Below are 24,979 nucleotides of genomic sequence, written 5' to 3' on the forward strand. Positions count from 1 at the left end.
AATTGGTGGAATCAATTTACAATTATGGATGGGCTCTAATGTTCTATAAGTCGAGCATGCTACAATAAGAAAATGCAAATGATTTTCTTTCTTAATAGTCAAAGCAGCTTGTTGAGCAAGTAAAGCACCAAATTAAGAGTGTTCCAGGGAGTCCATCAAACCAAATTAATAGATGATTGGCTATCATTTCTTCCAAGGTCAGTCCACAGAAGTCTGTTCTGCTTCATGAATGTTATCGTATGACGTGCTGGTTCATGCAGTTTCCTTTGATGGAAATGGATGAGGATGCCTTGGGAGAGGAATACAAAGCTCTGTTGGCTGATAACACTGGAGAAATGGAATACCAGCACTCTCTAGAGGTGTATTCTGGTTTGAACTTCTGCTGTATTGATTTGATAGTTGACCTGTTTTTATTGCTGATGTTAGTATCTTTTACTAAAGATTTTGCTTTGTATCAGTTCGTTTATGGTATTAGTAGTCTTAAATCGTCTGATCCTTTTGCAATTTCATTTTTTTGTAAACACTTTTACTATAATCAACTTCTTTATGGTATCTGTTACTGGAGATTTTCAATTAATTTCCTCCAGGGACTAGGTTTAGAGGAATAAACCTGGCTTGTCTGCTGTATGTGTGCTATTGCATTCCTATCTTCACTTTATTTTCTCTAGCTTAGTGTTGCTGATTGTTGACCTATATTCTCTTGACTGTTCCCTATGGTCTCATAGTTTTATTATCATCATATTAAACACAATATTTGTTTTTCCATTACACATATGAAATAGAAATCAAATGCAAACGTTGGTTCCAGCTGAAGTCTTGGTTCTGCAATATTTTATCACTTACCGGACTGAGCTATTTAATTACAGTTTTCTTTTTTTTCTTTCAAACTTCTTAGTTTACTCACTTTCGGATATGACTTGGCTCTCTTATTCCACAGGAGATCTTTTCAGATTCACCTATTTTGTCTTTGAAACATTTATTTTGTCAACTGATTTCAAGATGTAGTGTTATTCGCTGCAAATCATCGAATCATGGTGACAGGAAGTTGTCATTCATTCACAGTTTATCTTTGTGGACAAGTTACACCAGTTGATTACTCCTCTTCCTTTTGAATTGATGGATACCTATTAACCGATCTTAGTAGGATGCTGCATAAATATCATTCTTGTTAGGTTCTTGGTTAAGTATTGATGAGTAGCCATTGTTGGATACCAGCTGTATGATCTTGGAAGGATGGTTGGTTATATATTGATCTTGTTAGGTTCTTTGGTAATTCTAGGGGGGATTAGTAGAATAGGTTGGACTATTGCATTCGCATCCTCACTTTGTGTTCTCTAGAATAGTTTTGCTGATTGTTGACCTATATTCTCTTAACTGTTCCCTGTGGTCTCATAGTTTTATTATCATCATATTAAACACAATATTTGTTTTTCCATTACAAATATGAAATAGAAATCAAATGCAAAATGTTGGTTCCAGCTAAAGTCTCGTTTCTGCAGCATCCTTGACTTATGCCGTATTTGATCTATGTAAACATGGATCTCCGCCTTGACTGCATTTTAAGTGTATGGGTGCCTGGATAACCAAATTTTTTGAGTAATTACTTTTCTTCCTGTTTTTCTTAACACATGTTTTTCTACATGTACAGAAGTTTGAGAGCCAGTTATCTGTATAAAGTTTCGGCAACTTGATCTAGGTATTGGAAAATATTGCAATTCCCTTTCTTTGGTGCCCGAACATTTTACACTAGCAAGACTGTTCTATTTTATTGTTATTTTATTTCTTTTGCAGTCTTAATTTACTCATGTTTGTATATGACTGGGCTCTCATATACCACTAGTTTTTGTTTCAGATTCATATGCTTTGTTTCTGAAACATTCATTGCCAAATTATTTCACATGCAGTGCTATTTACTTCAGTTCATTATAACATCATGATAAGACATTGCTGTTCATTCATAGTTCATCTTCATGGGCAAATTGCACTGAAATGTTGCATTGGATGGGAGGTTCCAGGTAGTACATATTCATGATTTAAGATGCTGTGTTATTTACTTAAAATTACTGTTTCATTGTGATAGGAAGTTGTCGTTCATTCACAGCTTATCTTTATGGACAAATTGCACAAAAATGTCAGTGTTGTATCCGTGATGGTGTTTTAACTTGTTTACAGACTCTTGTAAAAATATTTTAGCCTAAAATCATTCTTTTTTGCTAGCTTTGGGGTGCAGGGGATGAAATGACCCATATCTTTTGGAAATCAATTAAAAAAAGCAAGTGAAGAACTTTTAGCCTTTTTATTTCAATTTTGTGTGCTGTACTATTTTTCTATCAATTTCCGCTGGAATGCCATGCAATTTTTTTTTTTTTTTGGTTATAAAAATCACTGTACAGCCAATTTAATTGGTTGTTGCTTTTTGAAATTGCTTGTTGCTTCTCATTTACCCATTCTTGGAGTTTGATATAAGTATTTTGACTTGGGGCTTCCTAATTTGGGATCCAGATGTCAAGGTGCGATAGAAAGTGCAGGAGCTCCTCTTAAGTGGCCATAGCGTTTTTAAGTTGCAAGATGTCTTCAATGCCTTTTCCCATTGTAGATGCTACCTCATGTTTTATATTTGCAATTCTATTTATGCATGCTAGTGTGGAGTTAAAGTTAAGGTTTGTTTATTTGGCCCATTTGTGCTCTTTGTTAAAATGGAAAACAATGGCCTGCTAAAAACTTATTTTCGTTTTTTTCCTCATGGACTACTGTTTGTTCATACTTTGGAGTTTGGAGCTGCTTTTTCTTCCCTAACTCTACTTTGTTTGTGTAGTTGAAATTAAGGCTTGTGTATTTGGTATTATCAATGTCTTTGTTGGAGTCATTGACCTTATATTTCTGCTGTTCGAATTTAATGTTTTGCTTGAAAAAGCTGTACCCACTCTGTGTTATATGATTTTACGTGAGAAATGTTTTGTATGTCGGCTCTGTGATAGACTTTTAGAATCTTCTAAAGGCATAATAGTTGGATGCCGTCAAGACATCTTAAAATAATTATAACATTGGTGTTTGGCTTTTTGGTTATTGTGGCATTCATGGAAGTGATTCTTTTCCTGGAGGACCTGGAACTACTTTCTTTTGCACTTGGTGTTGATGGTTGTCTGATTACGAGCTTTCTTGTCATTGAAATAGCTTTGTTGTTAAGGCCAGTGCATCCTAGGAAATCATTTTTTTGAATAAGAACTAAATTTTTGACTAGGCTCCTGGGCAAGAGATGCCTCGTCATACCCATATATAAGGACATTATGAATCTACAAATGTCCATATGGTAGTGCTTTAGACATATTTTACCTCTTACTTTGTCACTTGTGCTACTGGTGATGCTTATTGAAAGTTTATTTGGATTTTTCTTTTTTTTCTAGGTGTGTCGCGATGGAAAAACCATGGAAGTTGATGTTGCACGTGGTACAGTAACCCATCACTACAAATAACATTTCTTATATTTTGCTTGAATGCAAGGGCTTGTGCAGGTACTTTTTCCTTGGCTTTTGACTATAGCAATGGTTCTAACTGGAAGAAGTAACTGAGAAGTTGACTTTTATTTGCCTTTCACAACTGATATTGTTCATGATATACTTATGTAAATAAAGGATTTGTCAAAGGCTCTAGCTTTCTTTTGTTTGCCTAGAAAAACTTGATCATTATCCTCAATTCCTCATCATAATTTTATAGAGGATACTAGATTAATTAGTGGATTTAAATATGTTGCAATCATATGATTTTTAACACATCTTGATTGATTAGGTTTTACCTAATTGCTGAAATCAATGACACAACTGTCACAATTGTATCGAATGTTGATTAATGAGAAATTTGTTCCCCCTTTCTTTTTGATTTTGATCTTCTGTCCTATATGGTAAAATGCTCAGGCAATGAGAAGATGTTGTAGTCCTCAACGACGGGTTAATTCTCCTTTTGATTTTTATTCCATTCACGACCTTAATTCCATTTTGAAAAATGTTATCTGTCTTGAATGGCCTTTGCAGCGTACTTCAATATAAAACATACTTATGTTCTCAATTTTACTATATACTATATGTGAATAATGATTATAATTCTCCAATGTCTTTATTTTGATCCAGTCATCTGTTGTGTTAATCATGATTTAAATCATACAGAGTCCCAGTATGGTTGAGATGTTTACTTGTATAATTAACTTCAACTCTATCAGGTGGTTATTTTAAATCTTGAGAACTGCAATTGGAAACTTAATTTGATTTATGATTTTAGATTCAACAATATTATATAAGATTCTCTAGATCATTCTTTCTTAAATACGATATTATTATGTATGAATGTCGTAGAATGTGTCAGAGCAGATTGTAATCTCATAACTAAATACGTAACTAATACTTAATTTTAATGAGGATGAGTCAAGACATGTTTAACTCGTGCCATTAATCCACTGATACTGTGTATTACGCTATTAGCACAGGCAATACTTTAGGAATTGGTGTCAAGTGTGTATTCATAAGCATGAAGAGCATCAATCACTTCAAACCCTGTGCTTGTCAAGTCTCGCAATTGTTGCTTATGAAGATTATTTTAGACATTCAAATGGTTAGAGAATAGGTGATCACAAATAGATCTTCTGCAACTTGAGCGAGACATCAGCTAAAGCCAGTAACTTGCTTTTCTGGATCGTGCACAAGAAGTTACTAAATGAGTTGGTTTGAGACAAACTCACTTCTTGGTCTAGAACAATGATCAAATTATTTTTTTCTTTTAATTTATCCTATTGCTTCAAAAAGTTTGTCACTTTTTCCTGCCTGCACACTTTGTAGTGCACTTCAGCAAGAGAATGACAAATTCTAGTAGCATCTTCAAGTCTCAGTAATGCCTTAGTCCAGTTATTATAGTCCTGGCTCTTACCATTTATGGCTCCTATATGGAAAATAAAAGCCTTTAATAGGTATGCCCAGTTTTTTTGTAGTTAATGGCCGTGACGATAGTCTTTAGGTAAATTTTCTTCCTTTCTTTCCTCCTCTTTTTTAATTTTTTGATTAATTGGACGAAACAAAGTTAATGAAGTTAAATCCTAATGTTAGCCAAACTGGTATTAATTCTTCGGCATGTTGATGATGAAATGGTGGGATTATATTTCTTGCTGCCCCTCTATTTATCTGCTCACGCTACCAAGAGCATAGTAGGCCTTCTTCCAGTGCTTGACACCTGTCCAGCATAGTATTCTTTTAGCCACATGCATGATGCTTTGGGTTTCACAAGAACAGTTGATGGCACTTAGAAAATATGCCCTAAGCATTAAAATTAGATTCCTAGTCTATATGTTTTATGTACAACAATTTATGATATTGAGGACAATGAGATAGCAGATAAGAAACCGAAATATATTAACTGTATATGATGATTTACTTATTAATCCTAGAGTGTTCATACAGCTTACCTTGTGCACATAATATGCATGTGTTTTTGTGTGCGTTGCCACTATTTTTTTTTTGTTGGTAATATTCATTTGAGTAAGTTGTGTGTGTAGGTGTGTATTTCTATAATTATGCTTGCATATGAGGCTCATTATCCTATCATGATACTTGTATGGAAAATTATGTCAGACCACTTTACGTAACAAATCTTTGCCAGTAATGTGTTCTTTTTCTTTACTTGCATATTAATTGTTGTATGTTGCATGGTTGGCAATGAGTGACCTAAGAAAGTTGGACAACATGTATGAGCACTATATTTGTGAGACCTTGGAACTGGGCCCGGTCCACTTGACCGGCCCAGTCCCAAGTTTCGGCCTCCCGTGCGTTGCACGTGAAGCAGCGGGATGGAAGGATCCATCCCGAAGAAGGAGCCCCTATTTTAGGGCTTCTTCTCTTTCTCCTTTGTGGTATCAGGAAGAGCCGCCACACCCAAAAACGCACGAGGCAGCGGGATGGAAGGATCCATCCCGAAGAAGGAGCCCCTATTTTAGAGATTCTTCTCCTTCTCCTTTGTCGTATCAAGGAGAGCCGCCACACCCAAGAAGAGGGAGGGGGGGTTCTTCGTGTTGCCGCCCAAGAGAGAGAGAGAGAGAGGGCCGTTGGGTCGGTCTTCTTCGGTTCGGGTAGCCTTCTTCTTCCTTTGCCGCCGGAGAGGAAGAGAGGCGCCGGATCTTCATCGAAGCGGATGTAAGAGTCCCTAGCCTTTCTTTCCTCTTCTCTCAGTGCTTGGCCATGAGGTGTTGTGGTTTGGAGTCGGCCAAGCGCCGGATTTGGGTCCAAAACGGGGTGCTTTGCTTCGGCCCGTGGGCTCTAGCCACCGGCGTGTTCGCCGCCGCCAGCCGTCGGGGGTGGTCAGGCTTGCTCTGCCGCCTCCTGTCGCCATCGGGGCCGGCCACCACGGTCACCCTTGAATCCGACCGAGAGGGAAGAAGGGGGGACACGGGCCCCCTATTTCACCAAACGAGAAGAGAGGAGTCAGGAGAAGGGAAAAGAAAAAGAAAAGAAGAAAAGAAAAAGAAAAGAAGGAAAAAGAAAATAAATAAATAAATAAAGAGGGGATGGTTTACGGGTATGAACCCGAACTCGGGGTGCTAGGCACTTCTGCAGGATCAGCTATAGGAGGATATTAAAATTTAAGCTTTTGTATATATATATTGTGATGAATTTTAAAAGAAGAATGTGATTTTTGGATATTAGGTTCTGCGAGGGATTTGTGAAATTAATTGGATTTGTTGTGGATCGCGTTCGCAAAGTAAGTAATGTAACTTTTTTTTAGATTTATCGGCAAGTTATAAATATTTTCTCGAGTCGAGTTATTCTTGATTTACAAATTCGATGCATGGTGTTATATGTCTGTTTTTAGAATATTGTATAATTCCGATTGAACGTATTTGCTTTCGTTTTGGATTATGTTTGATTGATTCGATATCATATTTTCGGTTTAGAGCCTTGAACATAATGCAAGAAAAGATAATAATAACTCATAATAGATTCGGACTCGCAGTTGGGCTATGTTGAGGACCTTGCCAATGGGGGCTAATACATTAGTACCACAAGAGCATTAGTCGGTGATATGATCCTGGCACTGGAAACATGTGGTCATAGTTTTCGGCTATTGAGTTGAATATGATAAATTGAAAGAAATTAAGATATGAATGATATTTGGTTTGACACTGCATGTTTTCATAACTGAAATATGAAATAGAGAGTTAATTGAACTTCGACCTGGCTATGTTGAGGACCTCGCCAATGGGAGCAGATACGTTGACAATTGACTGTCCTGAAGGATTCACCGCAAGAAGATTAGTCGGTGTTGATGACTCTGCCACAGGGAACATGTGGTCATAGTCCAACATCGACAACATAAATTAAATATGCGAAAGAATCTCGAAATCGTGAAAAGAATCTTAAAAATTTAAGAAATATTTGACTTATACCTTGGAACTGCATATATATTTATTTTCTACATATTATTGCCGATTTATCTCGCTAGAGTGTTCATTATTTATTGGGCTGTTTAGCTCGTTATACAATTTCTTGTTGTTTTACAGATTTCGAGAACTAGTCTATTGGGGTTCCAAATTGGAAGAGCGACTAGAAGGATTGTGGCGCAAGCTATCTTAGATTAGGGTTATTTAAGTTGAACTGTTATCTTGGACATTCATTAAGATTGTTGGACATTGCAAGGTTTTGTTATTTTAAGAAATAAGTTTTGCATGTTGGTACATTATTGTTCCGTTATGTATTTAGAACTGTGAGACTTTATGACTTGAGTTAGTCAATGAAATAAGATTGCATTTATTTAGTTGAATTATTTTGGATTTATATAATTGAGATGTTGGTTAAGATGCCTTGCATGCTCGTGGGGAGAGTTTCCTACGGGTGTGCGGCGGTTGGCACGTTCCCTCGCCTCGCGATTTTGGGCCGGAGGCGTGACAACTTAAGTGGTATCAGAGCTTGGGTTCAAGATTACTAGGGAATAATGATTAGTTATATCAGAGCTTAGCTTTTAGGATTCTTAGGATTCGTCGAAAAGTTTGAGAGATGGGGCAAGAAGACAAATATCTTTGTTTACTTTTGTTAGTGGTAAATTTGTGTTATCTTATCTGAATTTTGTGATGCTGAAATCAGAATGCTAGCTGTGTTTATAGCCAAAGTATGAATAGGCTATTTTGAGAGTTTTCTTGGTGGAGTAATTTGTATTCCAAGATATGATTAATTGGATTTTGACTAAGTTAAGTGAAAGAGTATTAGTTATGGAATATTATCGTACAATGTAGGTATTTTGGAAGTTCAGATTGATATCGGGTACTATGATGTTACTTCTAGCTTGAAGTTAATTAATTCAGTGACAAGTTAAGGTTCACATATGAAATGTTGTTTAAGGCTTGGGCTATATATATATATATATATATATATGATATTCATTGAAATATTCTTTGAGGATTGAAAACTATACGTGGATCATGTATGTAGATGGAAAATATATTTGGGATGAAATTCTAGAATTATTCTTTGGCTTTACCTCGAATTTGAAATTTTAGATCTTTTCAAATTACAATGCAAATTGGGATTTTGATTGGAAATGATTTAGTAAATTATGAGAATATTGGTTGTTTAAATTATTTTAAGATGGTCAACGATATTAACTCTGTGATTGAGAAATATTTTCTGATGGGTTTTCTTGTTGAGGAGAATTTCGTTATCAATGAAAAGGATAGTGTTTTTTATTTTGACTGATACAAATATTATCGTATTATTAGTAGGTTCTTCTATTTGCTATGAAAAAAAGAGAGAGAGAAATTTGGCATCCCAAGTCTAGGATTAATAGTTTCTGCATTAGCTGATCTTGGATTTAGAATGTTTTAGCATAGATCTATTTTCTCTTAAATTTGTAGCTTATGCTTTTGAAAGAATTAAGGAATAATTATCAATCTTGAAGAAATAATTTTATTGGAGATTAGAAAGTATTCATCTCGGTGGAATTATTAATAATTTATATTATCGTCTTTGGTTCCAAATAGTAGATCTTGTTCATGTCTATCGGAGACTATATGATGTATATGAAACTTCAATTCAATGTTTGGATTTAAGCCGATCTAGGGTCTTTTGTCAATATTGTTGCGGTTGCTGATCAAATCTAGATTTGCATAAAGAATTTGAATTTTAGAAGCTTACATGGTTATGATGAAAGATTTTTGATAAATGCTGAAGATCTCGATGAAGAAAACTTTAGGAGAGATGGTTGAGTCGGTTTTATTCATTCATATTGATTTAACGTCTTCTAGTTTGGAAGAGCATTGAGAGAATTCTTCGGGTTGATTTTACTTGTAGTTTGACTTAGAATCCTCTAGTTGAACTAATAAGAGAATTAAGATTCAATCAATTTTGAATCATAGTAACTAGCCTATATGATGGTTTGAATGCATCAATTGACTCGAGGGTGAATCTAGACGGATGTGCTCGAGGTAAATTAGGGGACGAGAATCAAAGATTTCTTTTTAGGCTTTACGTGGAAATTGAAATTTTGGATCTCTTTAGTTCATAATACAAAGCAGTATTTTGATCAAAAATTATTAGTGAATCCAAAGAATTTTGGTGGTTTGAATCAGAGTGCGCAGCGAAAGCGTAGTGGTCTGAATTATTTTTTTTAAGTTGGTCAGAAGTATTATCTTTTTGATTCGACAAGTTTTAAAAACAAAAGAATTGATCTATTTTCTTGTGTAGTAAGATTTTTTTGATAAACGAAAAGCAAATGTTTTGATTCTTGGATATCGCTGCACTATTTTAGGTTCTCCAATTTTATGTCATGCTAAAGAAATTCTTAGCATCTTGAGACTAGAATTAATGGGCTATCAATTTTGACCTTCGGTCTAGAATATTTTGGTGTAGACCTCTTTTCTTTTGAATTTGAAGCTTGAACTTCTTCAATTAATATCAACCCTCTATCTGATTGAAAGAAATCAAGGTTATCCATTGATTTTGATGAATATTTTATAAGGAGTGGATTAGAATTGTTTATGATCTAATCTTGTAATAGATCGATTAATCAAGAGAAGTTGATATTTTGACCAAAAAAAAATAATTTTGATGTTCTTATTCAAACTTAAGACGTTGATTTTATTTATGAGAGAGAGAAGTTTGACTTACATCATCTAAAAAAGAACTAAATTTGGAGGTATTGGACCTTATTCTTATGATAAGATGAAGTTGTATTGGTAAGTAGAATTATTGGAAGACTTGAGTTAGTCTTCTAGTAGAGAAGAATGTTGTTGGTTCTATGAATAATTTGGAGGTAGCTATGTAATTTTCATCAGTAGGTTTTTCTATTGTTGACAATTTTTGGGAGAATCTTGGGCATCTTAAATTTAGTGTTAACGGATTGATGGTTACTTGGTTGGACTTAGACCTGAAATGTTTTAACATGGATCTCCTATTCCTAATTCTGACATTGTTAATCTGGCTATTTGAAAGGGGCTTGAGGCTTTCCTAAGACAAAGATTAATTATTTTATTATGGGAAAAAAACGAGGAGCCTTTGATACTAAAGCTTTCTCCTACTTATATTTAACCGATTAAATTTCTATGTGGAATTAATCAAGAGAAATTAATTTCTTGGAGAAAAGAATTATGGTATTTTAATCCAAGGCTGGAAGGTTAGTCTTATTTTGAAAGAGATCAAAAAAACTTGCTATGAATCATAGATGGAAAGGATTAAGTTTTGAGATGCCATGATTTTGCCAAAATCTTGTGAGGTTGCATTTCGAGATGGAGATTGTTTAGAAGCTCAGGAATGATATGATGTTTCCAAACTTTCAAAATTTGAAGCCTTAAGTGAGTTAATTTCGGGGACGATTTTTTTTTTTAGGAGGGGGGAATGTGAGACTTTGGACTTGGTCCCGGTCCACTTGACTGGCCTAGTCCCAAGTTTCAGTCTCACGTGCAACAGGATGGAATGATCCATCTCGAAGAAGAAGGAGCCCCTGTTTTAGGGCTTCTTCTCCTTCTCCTTTGTGGTATCAGGGAGAGCCGCCACACCCAAGAAGAGGGAGGGGGGGTTCTTCATGTTGCCACCCAAGAGAGAGAGAGAGAGAGAGAGAGAGAGAGAGAGGGCCGTTGGGTCGGTCTTCTTTGGTGCGGGTCCACCACATTTATAGCACTTGATGTCACCCTTGCATGAAGTTTTATCATTGGAGTAGCATTATTAGGCCTCTTAGCCTTTGCTTCAACATTCTTATTGCCTTGACCTCGATAATTTTCCGATATGGATCTCTTCTTCAAAACTTTTTCCCACGCAGTTTGAGCATCATTGAGTCTTTTTTCTATAACTAGGGTTTTATTAACAACCTCTTTATAAGTAGGCAGCTTGAATGCAGTAACCATTTGCTGGATCTAACTGCTATGTCCATTTTTGAATTTTCTAGCCCAACCGCTCTCCATTGATATCAATGTTGGAGCATATCTTGATCTTTCTTTGAACTTTGCTGCATATTGAGCAACTGTCATATTGCCCTGCTCCAATCGATTGAACTCTCAGAATTTCTGGAATCAGATACTTTGGAAAAAATTGTCACGCCCCGAGCCCGAGGCGCGGCAGACGCCGCACGCCCGCACGGCGGGCCGCACAGGCGTGCAAGGCATCGGATCATATCAAAGCAAATACAGATATTCAAAACTGACATAATTATTTAAATTTACTCAAAAGCAGTCTTACAAAATTTCAAATAACATATGCTTACGTAAGTCAAATACTTTAATCAATCTAACTAAAGGACTAATAACTGAAGGACTCGTCGGAAAATCTAACGCACTCCTCAATCCCGTGAGATCAAGCCTCTGAATCTGAAAAATGGAGAAAATAGAATAATGAGCTACACTAGCCCAGTAAGCAACAAAATACCCCAGAGTGGGGTCAGAGCATATCAGATCAAAATACAGGATAATGTCTGGAATAAATCATAAATAACATCGTTTTGTTGTTTTCAAAACTTATTATCATTTTTCCAAAAACTCTTATACCAGAATCTCAACATAATAGGCTACGGCCACGTAACCCAGTGGCATGGGTTGCACAAGGTGCCAAACACCACTATTATTAAGCACCGGTGGTACGGTGTCCAAATACCACTGTTCTAATCACCGGTGGTACGGTGTCGAAACCGGTTCCTCACAGATTACAAGTCGACAGGGCCAATGTATAATCCCCATTGGCGGGGCCAGAACAGAACAGAACAGATCATAGCCATGCTGAAAATACATATATATAAAAACAGATTTCATAAATTTTTCAGTCATAGTTTACGGATTTCAAAGCATAATTTTCAGAAATTTAACATGCCAGACCCATTTTACTAAATACAAAACATATTTCAGAATTTAATCTATTTATCAAATAATTTAGAAATCACACTCGAAGTATTAAGTTACTTACCTCTTCTCGCTTGATTCCTACTTCAGGTAGACGGATCAGGTTCACCTGTTAAAGTTTAATTAATTTCTTGTTAATTTCAGACTAAGCAAAATTCAAAAATAATACTATTGGACATGGCCCAACAGAGCCCAAAGTTGGCCCATAATGGGCACGGCCTGATAGGGCCCATATCGGACTCGGCCCAATGGGCCCGCATAGACTCGGCTAAATAGGGCCCCCAAGGTTGGCTTCTAATTTGTTCATTTATACAATAAGATTTATTGCAGGGACTAATACTTAATTACAGGGTACTATTCTATAATAAAACTTGAGTGAGGGGACTAAATAAATATAGTTGGGGGCCTTTATGTGATAAATCTTTCCTATAGGGATCAAATACAAATTACAGGAGTCCCTATTTCTGAAATAGCATACTGCCAAGGGCTTAACTGCAAAAAATCTGTTTATTGGTTAAATGGGTTTGGGTTTCGGGTTCGGGTTCGGATTCTCGGGTTTGATCTGGATCCAAGTTGGGCCCATGGGGGTATTGCCCAACTGGGCCCAACCGGACTGGACTGGGCCCAAGTTGGGCCTGCAATGGACTGGGCCCAACGGCCCAGTTTGGCCCGTGATGGGCCTCCCCAAACTCCCCCCCACGAACAGGGGGAGAAGAAGAGACGGAGGAGAGAGGGAGGTGGTCGGCGGGGGTGGCCGGCTTGGGTGGCCAGGGGCCACCCCTCGATCGACTGCCAGCCAGCCGCCATGGCGGCCGGCGGCGTTGCAGGGACCGACGGGGAGGAGAAGCAACCGAGATGATGATCTCGGCCGCTTGGGCTGAAACAGAGGAGAGGAGGATCTCGACGGAGGAGGGCTTACCGGCGGTCGACGGAGGTGGCAAATCCCGGCCGAGGGAGGCTTGGTCCGGCGTCAAGCGACGGCGGCGATGTTTGAAGCCGAGGGGTTGGATCTCGGAGCAGGGGAAGCTCGCGGAGGGGATCCGGGCGGCGCTCGGTCGGGAAGACACACCGATCGGAGAGGAGGAGGAGGGAAGGAGGAAAGAGAAGGAGGAAGAGGGCTCGGTTTGCCCTAGGGAGGAGGATTTGGGGGGTTTTTATCACCCCCCTCGTGATGGCTCTCCGCCGCGAAGATCGCGGCGGCCGAGCGAGATCCGCGGCCGCGGTTCGGCCGCGGATGAGCTGGAGGGGGGGGGGGTGCCGCGGGACTAGCGACATCCCCGCCCCGATCATCCCCGGAAGAGCCGGAGAGGATCGCAAATCGCGATCCTCTGTTCCGGCCTTCCAAAAAGAGAACGGGGCTGAAGTCGGCAGGGGCTGCCGACTTCAGCCCGTGTCTCACATTCTCTCCCCCTTAGAAAAATTTCGTCCTCGAAATTTAACATACCTTAGCTTGCAAAAAGGTCCGGATATTTTTCCTTCATCTTGTCCTCCAGCTCCCACGTGGCTTCACGTTCTGAGTGATTGCTCCACTGGATCTTAACATAAGGAATCGTGTGCCTCCTCAATACTTGCTCTTTTCTATTAACCACACGTACAGGCTGCTCAGGATATGTCAAATCTTCTCTAAGCTGCAAAGGAGCCACTTCTACCACATGGCTCATATCTGGAATATACTTTCTTAACATATAAACATGAAAAACGTTGTGGACTCCAGACAGTGAAGGTGGGAGTGTCAATTTGTATGCCACAGCTCCTACTCTTTCCAGAATCTCAAAAGGGGCCCACATAGCGTGGACTGAGTTTTCCACGTATTCCAAATCGCATCACCCCTTTAACTGATCAAATAAGTCATCAATTCTTGGTAGAAGATACTTGTTCTTTATTGTTACTTTATTTATCTCTCGATAATCAATACATAATCTCATACTACCATCCTTCTTCTTTACAAATAAGACTGGGGCTCCCCAAGGTGAAACACTAGGTCTGATGAAACCCTTATCAAGAAGATCCTGCAACTGCTCCTTTAATTCTTTCATTTCAACTGGAGCCATTCTATAGGGGGTCTTAGAGATTGGTGTGGTACCAGGAATCAAATCAATTGCAAAATCAATTTCTCTATCTGGTGGCAAGCTAGGGAGGTCTTCCGGAAAGACATCGGGGTATTCATTTACTACTGGGATATCTTCAAATCTTTGATCTGACTGTCTAGTGTCAACCACTGTGGCAATATATGCCATACTCCCCTTTCTAAGTAGTCGCTTAATTTGCATAGCAGAAATAATTCGAGGGGAGGTATATGCACCACTGCCGATGAAGCTGAATTCAGTATCTCGAGGGATCTAAAATTTTATCCGCTTTTCATGACAGTTAATGGTAGCAAAGTGTGATGCTAAGTAGCCCATACCGAGAATTATGCCAAAGTCATGCGTATCTATAACTATCAAATCAGCAGGCAAGTCTTTACCTACTATCTGAACCGGACAAGTCTTGCAGACCTGATTACCCATCATCCCACTTCCAGCAGGGGTGTTAACATGCAAATCATACTCTAACAGCATGCAAGGTAGATCATGTTTTCGCACAAATATCGATGACATAATGAATGTGCAGCACCAGTATCAAATAGTATATAAGCATAAACAGAAGCAACCGGTAGTGTGCTGATCCCTCAAAGGATAATGACTAACCTTAGAGTCAAATTATTATGTTGCTAAGAATATGATTCACAAAATGAACATGTACTGATAATCATTAGATAGCAACGATTTATCTCAAAAATGATTTGTATCAAATCGCAAAAGTAGGTCTAAGAAGGCAAAGTATTGATACCATGATTCAATATGCCACAAAGCCTTTAACTTAAACTTATAAATCATAAGATGAGAGCAAATAATGCATGGTTTATTCAGATATTTAACAAATTAGACCATATTTGGTCATCAATCAACTAACCCGAGTCATGATACGTTCAAATTATCATTATTATTATTAGTTTCTTAGCATACCCAAAAATAGCAAAGTCTATCCAAGAAATAACATAATCATATCAGGATTGACCTGAGAATCAATAGTGTTCACCTTCCCTTATTAACAAAATCTTTCATTATTGAATAACATAGTCTTTCATCATAACATGTTACCAAAACACAGTCAATATTTTTGACCAGTTTAAATTTACTCAGTTAATCAAATTTCTGCTGCACAACTCAGATCAATATTTTCCAAACTTTCTTATTGATCCCACATCATCAGCAAATTTTTTTTTTTTTAATATCCAAACAAAATTTTATCCTTGCTTCCCAAGTACACTAGATCATGATTAACCCTTAAGATAGTTATCGTATTTGTACCATCATATAATCAAGCAATCATATTCTAGATCCAAATTTGAACTAAGCCAATTATAGTTTTCCTTAACAATTCCATTATACAAGTTGATATTTATTCGAAGCTTCGATAATTAAAAGATTCTCGATCGATTAACTTACTCAGGAGCTTATTTAATCATCCCGAATCTTTTCTTTTAGGCTAAACTTATTTTGGCCTCTCATGAAATCCCCCTTGCATTTCTCATACGGTGATACAAAATCCATAATCAACTCATAGCCTTGATTTATAAATATTTAACTAACAAGAATCTAATAATCTGGTTCAAAGATTTACAAGAAATTCCACAAAGATATAAACTCTATGATTTTACATTGAGATCAACTCCTCAAATAAGTAAAATATTTTTATTTGCAGTACTGCAAACATTTCGGGATCTTGTAAATCTACTAGACTTAGAGAATCTACTAATAACACAATGATATCCATATCGATCAAAATCAAAAGTATTATACTTTCCAATAATCTTTTTTTTTATATTATTTTTAACAAGGAAAAGCATCAAGAACTTTTCCAAATCAAACAAGTCCTATTTTCGACCAACCCAAAAACATTTTAATCCACCAATATTCTCAAGATTTACTAATTGACTTTCCATCAAAATATCAATCTTAATTATTTCAAGTCTCAAGTAGAGCCAAATAAGAACTCTTAAGTCTCATCCCCAAGTATATTTTCCTTCTATATACGAGCTCCATGCATGATCCACATACAGATTTCAATGAATATTTTCTAGTCCAAGCTTTAAACATCTTTTTATAGATGAATCTTAAATTGCTACCAAAATAATTAACTTCAACTAGAAGCAATATCCACAGTGCCTGATATCAAGTTAAACTTCCCAAATAATTACATTGCACGATAATATCTCATGATTAATATTCCTTCACTTAATTTAGTCGAAATCTAATTAATCATTGAAATACAAATTGCTCTACCAAGAAAACTCTCAGAATAACTTATTCACACTTTGGTTACAGCCATAATTAGGATGCATTTTAATTTTAGCATTTCAAAATTCTGATAAAATAATATAAATTTATCAATAGCAAAAGCAAATAAATATCTTCGTCTAATGGCCTAATGTCCACCCATCTCTCAAACTTTCCGACGAATCCTAAAGATCCTAAAACTTAAGCTCCATCAGAATTATTTCAAACACAATCCCTAGGAATCTGAAACCTAAGCTCTGATACCACCAAATCTGTCACGCCCCGAGCCCGAGGCGCGGCAGACGCCGCACGCCCGCACGGCGGGCCGCACAGGCGTGCAAGGCATCGGATCATATCAAAGCAAATACAGATATTCAAAACTGACATAATTATTTAAATTTACTCAAAAGCAGTCTTACAAAATTTCAAATAACATATGCTTACGTAAGTCAAATACTTTAATCAATCTAACTAAAGGACTAATAACTGAAGGACTCGTCGGAAAATCTAACGCACTCCTCAATCCCGTGAGATCAAGCCTCTGAATCTGAAAAATGGAGAAAATAGAATAATGAGCTACACTAGCCCAGTAAGCAACAAAATACCCCAGAGTGGGGTCAGAGCATATCAGATCAAAATACAGGATAATGTCTGGAATAAATCATAAATAACATCGTTTTGTTGTTTTCAAAACTTATTATCATTTTTCCAAAAACTCTTATACCAGAATCTCAACATAATAGGCTACGGCCACGTAACCCAGTGGCATGGGTTGCACAAGGTGCCAAACACCACTATTATTAAGCACCGGTGGTACGGTGTCCAAATACCACTATTCTAATCACCGGTGGTACGGTGTCGAAACCGGTTCCTCACAGATTACAAGTCGACAGGGCCAACGTATAATCCCCATTGGCGGGGCCAGAACAGAACAGAACAGATCATAGCCATGCTGAAAATACATATATATAAAAACAGATTTCATAAATTTTTCAGTCATAGTTTACGGATTTCAAAGCATAATTTTCAGAAATTTAACATGCCAGACCCATTTTACTAAATACAAAACATATTTCAGAATTTAATCTATTTATCAAATAATTTAGAAATCACACTCGAAGTATTAAGTTACTTACCTCTTCTCGCTTGATTCCTACTTCAGGTAGACGGATCAGGTTCACCTGTTAAAGTTTAATTAATTTCTTGTTAATTTCAGACTAAGCAAAATTCAAAAATAATACTATTGGACATGGCCCAACAGAGCCCAAAGTTGGCCCATAATGGGCACGGCCTGATAGGGCCCATATCGGACTCGGCCCAATGGGCCCGCATAGACTCGGCTAAATAGGGCCCCCAAGGTTGGCTTCTAATTTGTTCATTTATACAATAAGATTTATTGCAGGGACTAATACTTAATTACAGGGTACTATTCTATAATAAAACTTGAGTGAGGGGACTAAATAAATATAGTTGGGGGCCTTTATGTGATAAATCTTTCCTATAGGGATCAAATACAAATTACAGGAGTCCCTATTTCTGAAATAGCATACTGCCAAGGGCTTAACTGCAAAAAATCTGTTTATTGGTTAAATGGGTTTGGGTTTCGGGTTCGGGTTCGGATTCTCGGGTTTGATCTGGATCCAAGTTGGGCCCATGGGGGTATTGCCCAACTGGGCCCAACCGGACTGGACTGGGCCCAAGTTGGGCCTGCAATGGACTGGGCCCAACGGCCCAGTTTGGCCCGTGATGGGCCTCCCCAAACTCCCCCCCACGAACAGGGGGAGAAGAAGAGACGGAGGAGAGAGGGAGGTGGTCGGCGGGGGTGGCCGGCTTGGGTGGCCAGGGGCCACCCCTCGATCGACTGCCAGCCAGCCGCCATGGCGGCCGGCGGCGTTGCAGGGACCGACGGGGAGGAGAAGCAACCGAGATGATGATCTCGGCCGCTTGGGCTGAAACAGAGGAGAGGAGGATCTCGACGGAGGAGGGCTTACCGGCGGTCGACGGAGGTGGCAAATCCCGGCCGAGGGAGGCTTGGTCCGGCGTCAAGCGACGGCGGCGATGTTTGAAGCCGAGGGGTTGGATCTCGGAGCAGGGGAAGCTCGCGGAGGGGATCCGGGCGGCGCTCGGTCGGGAAGACACACCGATCGGAGAGGAGGAGGAGGGAAGGAGGAAAGAGAAGGAGGAAGAGGGCTCGGTTTGCCCTAGGGAGGAGGATTTGGGGGGTTTTTATCACCCCCCTCGTGATGGCTCTCCGCCGCGAAGATCGCGGCGGCCGAGCAAGATCCGCGGCCGCGGTTCGGCCGCGGATGAGCTGGAGGGGGGGGGGGGGTGCCGCGGGACTAGCGACATCCCCGCCCCGATCATCCCCGGAAGAGCCGGAGAGGATCGCAAATCGCGATCCTCTGTTCCGGCCTTCCAAAAAGAGAACGGGGCTGAAGTCGGCAGGGGCTGCCGACTTCAGCCCGTGTCTCACAAAAATACCTCTTTAAATACTTCCCAAGAAAAGGGTGCATCATCCGGCCCTAGCTTTTCTTTTGTCCATCTCCTAGCAATCAACTGCCTTTCTTTGTAGCATAAAAGTACTAAGCTTTGGTGGATTCTAGGGTACCACGGTGCATTCGAGGATTAAATTTGGTCAATTAGCGGAGCCCTTGGTTGCGGCACACTTTGAAGGAGTTGGTGGAATTTTGATGATAATGAAGCCCTCTCAGCATCGAGGTAAAGAGTTGCTGATCATCCTTAGGTAATTTGGTCACTTAGTTTCCTTTGCCTTTAGATTTCAAACTTCATATTTTATTTTACATTTCTAGGTTTAGTCATGGCTAGTTAATTACTTCCACTCTTTCTTTCTGAAGCTTGCACTTTTTCTTCTAGCTTGCATCAACTCTTTCTGCTATTAGAGCTTGGTCCTTGATTTTTTTCTTTGGCCTTTGTTTATTTTATGATGTAAACATTCTTAGGTCAGGGTTTTGAGTTTAAAACCTTTTCAAAGTTCTACCATATGCTTTCAAAGACTTTTAATTGCTCTCAAACTCTACTACTCTTCAAGATTCTTGATTCCATTTTTAAGTAGAGTAAGGGGTCCTACTTGGATTTGAACTTGGATCTCAGATAGCTAATCTAGTTCACTAGTTGAGCTAGGTCCCAAACAGTCTTCTAATGGAGGGAGGTCTATTATCAAGGTCATCTAGTCAAAGTTTCATTGTAGCTACTATATTTATTTTGATGAAAGTTTTCTGACTGTTAGAAGGGAGTTGTTTGACGGTTCCTCCTCTGATTATTACATTATTCCTTCCGTATGTGAAGACAATTAAAACCCTAACCCTTTTACGGAAGGGTAACAGGGTTCGGTGGTCTTGCTAGGGATACCAGGTGGTGTGACGTGTTTTCTACTTGCAAGCATCCAACATCTCTTGCTTGTAGTTAAACCCTAGCATAGTCCTGCCATTGTAGGCAAATCCTAACGAGGTAAAGTGATACAATTGATTGGAGACTCCAACTTGCTACAAAGGTTTTTTGATGACAGTCCACCATCAGAAATCATCTGAGAGTAGTAGGCCGACCATCAAATCTGAATCAATGGCAAGCAAGATCACCGTCCGATCATTGGTAGCTTCTGAATGACAATAACTTTGCCACCATTAAGTATGATTTAACAGCATCCCTTATCATATGATCTAATCTAATGGTAGCTCTTCTATCATCAGATCAAATCCTTAGCCAATAGCTTCTAGCCATAGTCAGCAATGCTGCTTGATGGTGGCAGCTGCAAGCTCACCACCATCAAGCAGAGGAGCAACCAAGCTCAATTTGCCACGGACCCAGTCAACAATTCCAACGCTATGGTTAAGCGGCTAAAAACGTCCATGGCACTATTATGATTACACTTGATTGTAGATGACTTCTTGGGAAAGTTTTTCTGGACTAGATACCCTTGATTGATGACCATTTTAGTTGGAAGTACCTATCAGATTGGAAGTAAGTGCTAATCTCAATGGCCTAACTTGCATCTGATGGTCTCCCCTAGAGGACAGTTTGCTATAAAGAGAGGCCCATTGCAATGGAGTCTTGGATGTGGGAGAAGCTGGAAGATGACTATCGGTTCAAACTACTCCCAGAACCTTTACACTTAGATGCTCCAATTGAAATAAGGAACTGGATCTATTCATGAGTACCAAGAAGAATTTGACAAGCTCACCTTTTGATTTCATTTCCATAAGACTTGTACCGGTAGTTGGGTAAGTTTCTAACGAGCTTCACCAGGATATGCAAGACCAGATGGTCGTTGCACAAACTGACACCTTGGATGAAGCTATTCGGTGGCTAAGTTGACGAGTGCCTGAAGAGTAAAGCCTGTAGGTTGATTTTCGAAGATGGGGAATCGAAAACCCACATCTAGTCTAGGCTACACCAAAATCAGCCAAATTGATACTTAACAAATGCAAACCCTCCAAGCTCAATGCTTGCCTCCAAGTTCGGCATAGTTACAAGTACAAGACTATGGTCACATGGATGCATAATGCCCTACCACATCCTTGAACTATTGCTACCCAAATTAAGAAGGGCAAACCGAACTCCTTGAAGAGAAAACTAGCTGTGTCTGTTGCTGAAGATCTTAAGGAGATGCAACATAATGAACCTATCACTACAAAAAAATTGGGCATTAGCGATGCTTTTTTTACCCATTAGCAACGCTTTTAAGCGTCGGTAAAAACCATCCCGACGCTTTTCTAAGCGTCGGTAAAGTGTCGCCTATGCTACAGTGGACAAAATATTTTCTGACGCTTCAAAAAGCGTCAGGAATTAGCGACGCTTTACCGACACTTTTTCGCGTTGGTAATTTACAACGTAGGGACGCATGAAAGCATCGCTTATCGCAATTTAGCACGCTTTTATGCGTCGGTAAATGTTCGATTTAGTGACGCTTTAAAGCGTCGTTAAGTCAAACATACCGATGCTTTAAAGCGTCGCTAGTTGATACCTGTTCGTGCTTTTAACGACGCTTTAAAGCGTCGTTAGCATATTATTTTTTTTAAAAAAATTTAAAAAATTTTTTAAACTCTGTTTACAAAATCAAAGGCATACACACTAAACGAGATATACACATGGCACAATCAAACATATTTATCTAAACATTCATATTGTCAAATTGCATTCATACTGTCAATTTACGTTTACAATATACTTCGAAAAGCATAAAAAAATACATATAAAACTCCAAAATAAAAGCTTCAGGGGTTGATGGCATCACCATCTCTACATGCAGATGAAGTATCAGGAACCTGTAATAAAAAAAACTTAAGAAGTTAAGAATACAAAAATTATTAAGCTCTTTAAAAAAAATATGATTCTTATGTAAAATGTTCTAGTAGATGTAGTAATTTACCTGAGGAGAGACAAACTGATGCAACAAAGATGTAATCTGATTAATCTGAGCCCTCAAGGATTGTATCTCTGCCTGATGGCTCTGCTTCAACTCTTGTATCTCTGCCTTCAGATCATTAACCTCTGTAGTGCTACTACTCTGTCTAGCATCTTGAGTATATCTACCCACTGCAGACAACTGAGTGGGGGTAACTCCAACGCTATAACCCCTCACTCGATCATAACGCTCCGAGCCCATCAATTCGGTAAACACCTGTGCTTCGATACCTCTAGTGTTACTCTCCGATACGCTCTGAAATAAGGGATGTAGCTCTATCCTATATCTCTCAAAAACAATCAAATTAATTTTTGAAAAATTGAAATACATGAAAAATTATTGCATAAATTATTAATGAATACATACAACTACATCTCTCGACTCTTTCCGGACAAAGCTGCCATCGCGGTGGATGTGAGTCATCTTATAGAACTCCACCTCACCAGGTTTCCTCCCATGGTCTTCCATTTGCAACAAAGGGCTCGTTTGGTTCGCGGGAAGCATTTTCCTTTCTAGGAATATGATTCCTGGGAAACAAATTCCTAGGAAGAGGATGCCTAGGAAAGTATTTTTGGCATGTTTGGTTGACCATGGGAAAGTGACAAATTTTCAAGGTGCTTATGTTTGGTTGGCCATCCGCTTTCCTAGGAAAGTTATATATAATTCCTATTATGCCCTTAATAAAAATTAGGTTTTTAATGCCTCTTTAATGCTTCTTTAATGCTGAAAGGACTTTTTGGAAAAAAGTAAAAATGGAGTGATTCCCGCCTCATGGGAAAGTAACTTTCCCATATTTTTCATGGGAAAGACTTTCCCATGAAATGTGGGAATCACATTCCCATGGGAATATAACTTTCCCTTCTCTCTCCTTTGAAAACTCCAACCAAACAAGAGGCATCTCATTACTTTCCCGTTGACCACACTTTCCCCCCTTCTTTTCCCGCCAACCAAACGAGCCCAAAAAGTATATTGGAAGTGCTATATATCATGATACATGCTATATGCTACAAGAGTTTCAAAGAAACTTACGAGTTCAGCTCTGAGCCTCGCATAACTCTTTGAGTCTGAAATGTGAGGAACTGTCTGAGATGCTCATGCGGCTCGACCAATGTCAGAATATGTCTACCACGGAAAAAGTAAACATTGTAATATATTAAATGTATTAAACATTATATAAGGTATTGAGAGAGTATACATAACATGTCCTCTCTCGGAAAACCAATAGTGAACAAGCTCTCTCCACTGATGATGGTATACATCAGGAGGACAAACACGAGCAACCTCCTCCTCTGGCATACCCTCGCGCTTCCAGTCGGCCTTCAACTTCGACTTATATTCTTTCCATTTGTGGTTGAGGGACTTTAGCCCCTAATCATGGCTCTCTGGAGGGAGCACAGACTTTTTTTTACACCAAAGTAAATAATGTTAGAACAATATTAAATCAAAAAATTAAAATTGTAAGAGTAAACAAATTAACATACAGTAGGTATCAAATTAACAATATTAAATTCAATTCTTTATCTGTACAACTTTAAGAAGCTCAACTTTATAAGAAGGAAGCATATCATTCTACTTATGATAGTTGAGTGGACATAACTGACCCCTACGCGCAACTAATCCTAGGAAACTTGATAAAAAGCTTCCAGCCCTCTTGATAGGCTGCCCTAGTTCATTGCATTCGACGACTATCTTCTCATCCTCACGAAGCTGCCCCACATCCCGTGCTCGAGAGGAACCCCGTGTCATCCTCACTCTCCCCTATTCATCTATGAAAAATAATAAAATATCCACTAAAACATTGGAGGCAAATTAATTAAAATAATTAGATTATAAATGAACTTAATATATACACTTTAAATCAAATTACCCTGGATATACAAGTCATCCATAACCTCCTAGCCTGGATCGTGCTGACACTAGAACTCACGCTGAGACTCAGACTCGTGCTGCTGGGGCTGCTGGGATCGCATGGACTGAGCAGAAAAAGATCCCACCTGAGACTGCTGGAACTCCACATCTTTGAATTGTTTTCCTCGGGACATTTTGTTACCTAGTATGCACGAAAATGAATCAATATCAGTTAAATAATAATTAAAGATTAAATGAATTAGTAATAAAAAATACATTATTCAATGAATGAATGAGTTAATGATGTTCCTCTCCGATCTTTCAAAATGTAGATCAAAAGGGCCTCACAGGGAGATACGTGCCCCTTTAGAGATGGATCAAGTTGACAACACGGAAAGGACTTTTGATTGTTGCAGTGCTTTCAAGTTTCTTACTCATTCCAGCGTTTTGCTTGACATCGAAGTATGGGGACCAAGGATGGATGATCATCTTAACACCATTCTGAGGACTGAGTACCGGTTAAGTTACTGTCTGTGTTCTTACTGCAGCGCCAGAAGGATACAAGCTTAGTGAACTAGACCTCGATGTTATTATTAGTAATCAAATACTATTGTAGGCAATCCTTTTAGACTGAGATATGAGTGATTTTGGTTGTGTAGGGGCCTGAACAAAATTCATCAGGGAACGTTCAAGTTCTGTTGCCTAGTAGGTATATTTTTAGGAGTTATTCTTGGATGGCTGTGACTTGTAGTGAAGGGCTGATGCTGCTGCAGCAGTGACTACTTAAGTCTATGTGAAACAGCTTATTTACTTGTACAGATAAAAAATTTTCTTCAGTTTAATTCTGCATGTTTTATATAATCTATCTTAGATCCTGGAATAGAACTGAAAGTGCTCTTGGTCTTTGACTTCATTATTTTTTCCTAGAATCAAGCAGCTAGCTGAAATGCACTAAAGAAACTTGATTGTTTCTTTAGATTTATTCAGCACTGAAAAATTTGCTCATGAGATAGAAGTTCAATGAAAATTTCTTGTGCCTAC

The 24,979-nt window shown here is 38.7% G+C and overlaps 1 protein-coding gene across 1 annotated transcript in view; it reads left to right on the forward strand.

The window, feature by feature from the left end:
* LOC148702441 (zinc finger A20 and AN1 domain-containing stress-associated protein 9-like) overlaps nucleotides 1–24,523 on the forward strand; it is a 68,769-nt gene extending 44,246 nt beyond the window's left edge. Inside the window, exons 1-3 of the transcript XR_016396417.1 lie at nucleotides 1,108–1,696; nucleotides 3,405–3,512; nucleotides 24,271–24,523. The gene's annotated coding sequence lies outside the window, so the exon portion shown is untranslated. Of the gene's footprint in view, nucleotides 1,697–3,404; nucleotides 3,513–24,270 lie in introns of the transcript that reaches the window.
* Nucleotides 24,524–24,979: the final 456 nt, after the last annotated feature.

Source organism: Phoenix dactylifera, chromosome 9 (assembly GCF_051530095.1).
Source record: "Phoenix dactylifera cultivar Ajwa chromosome 9, Ajwa_hap1_PhDact_Kaust_v1.1, whole genome shotgun sequence".
Taxonomy (NCBI): domain Eukaryota; kingdom Viridiplantae; phylum Streptophyta; class Magnoliopsida; order Arecales; family Arecaceae; genus Phoenix; species Phoenix dactylifera.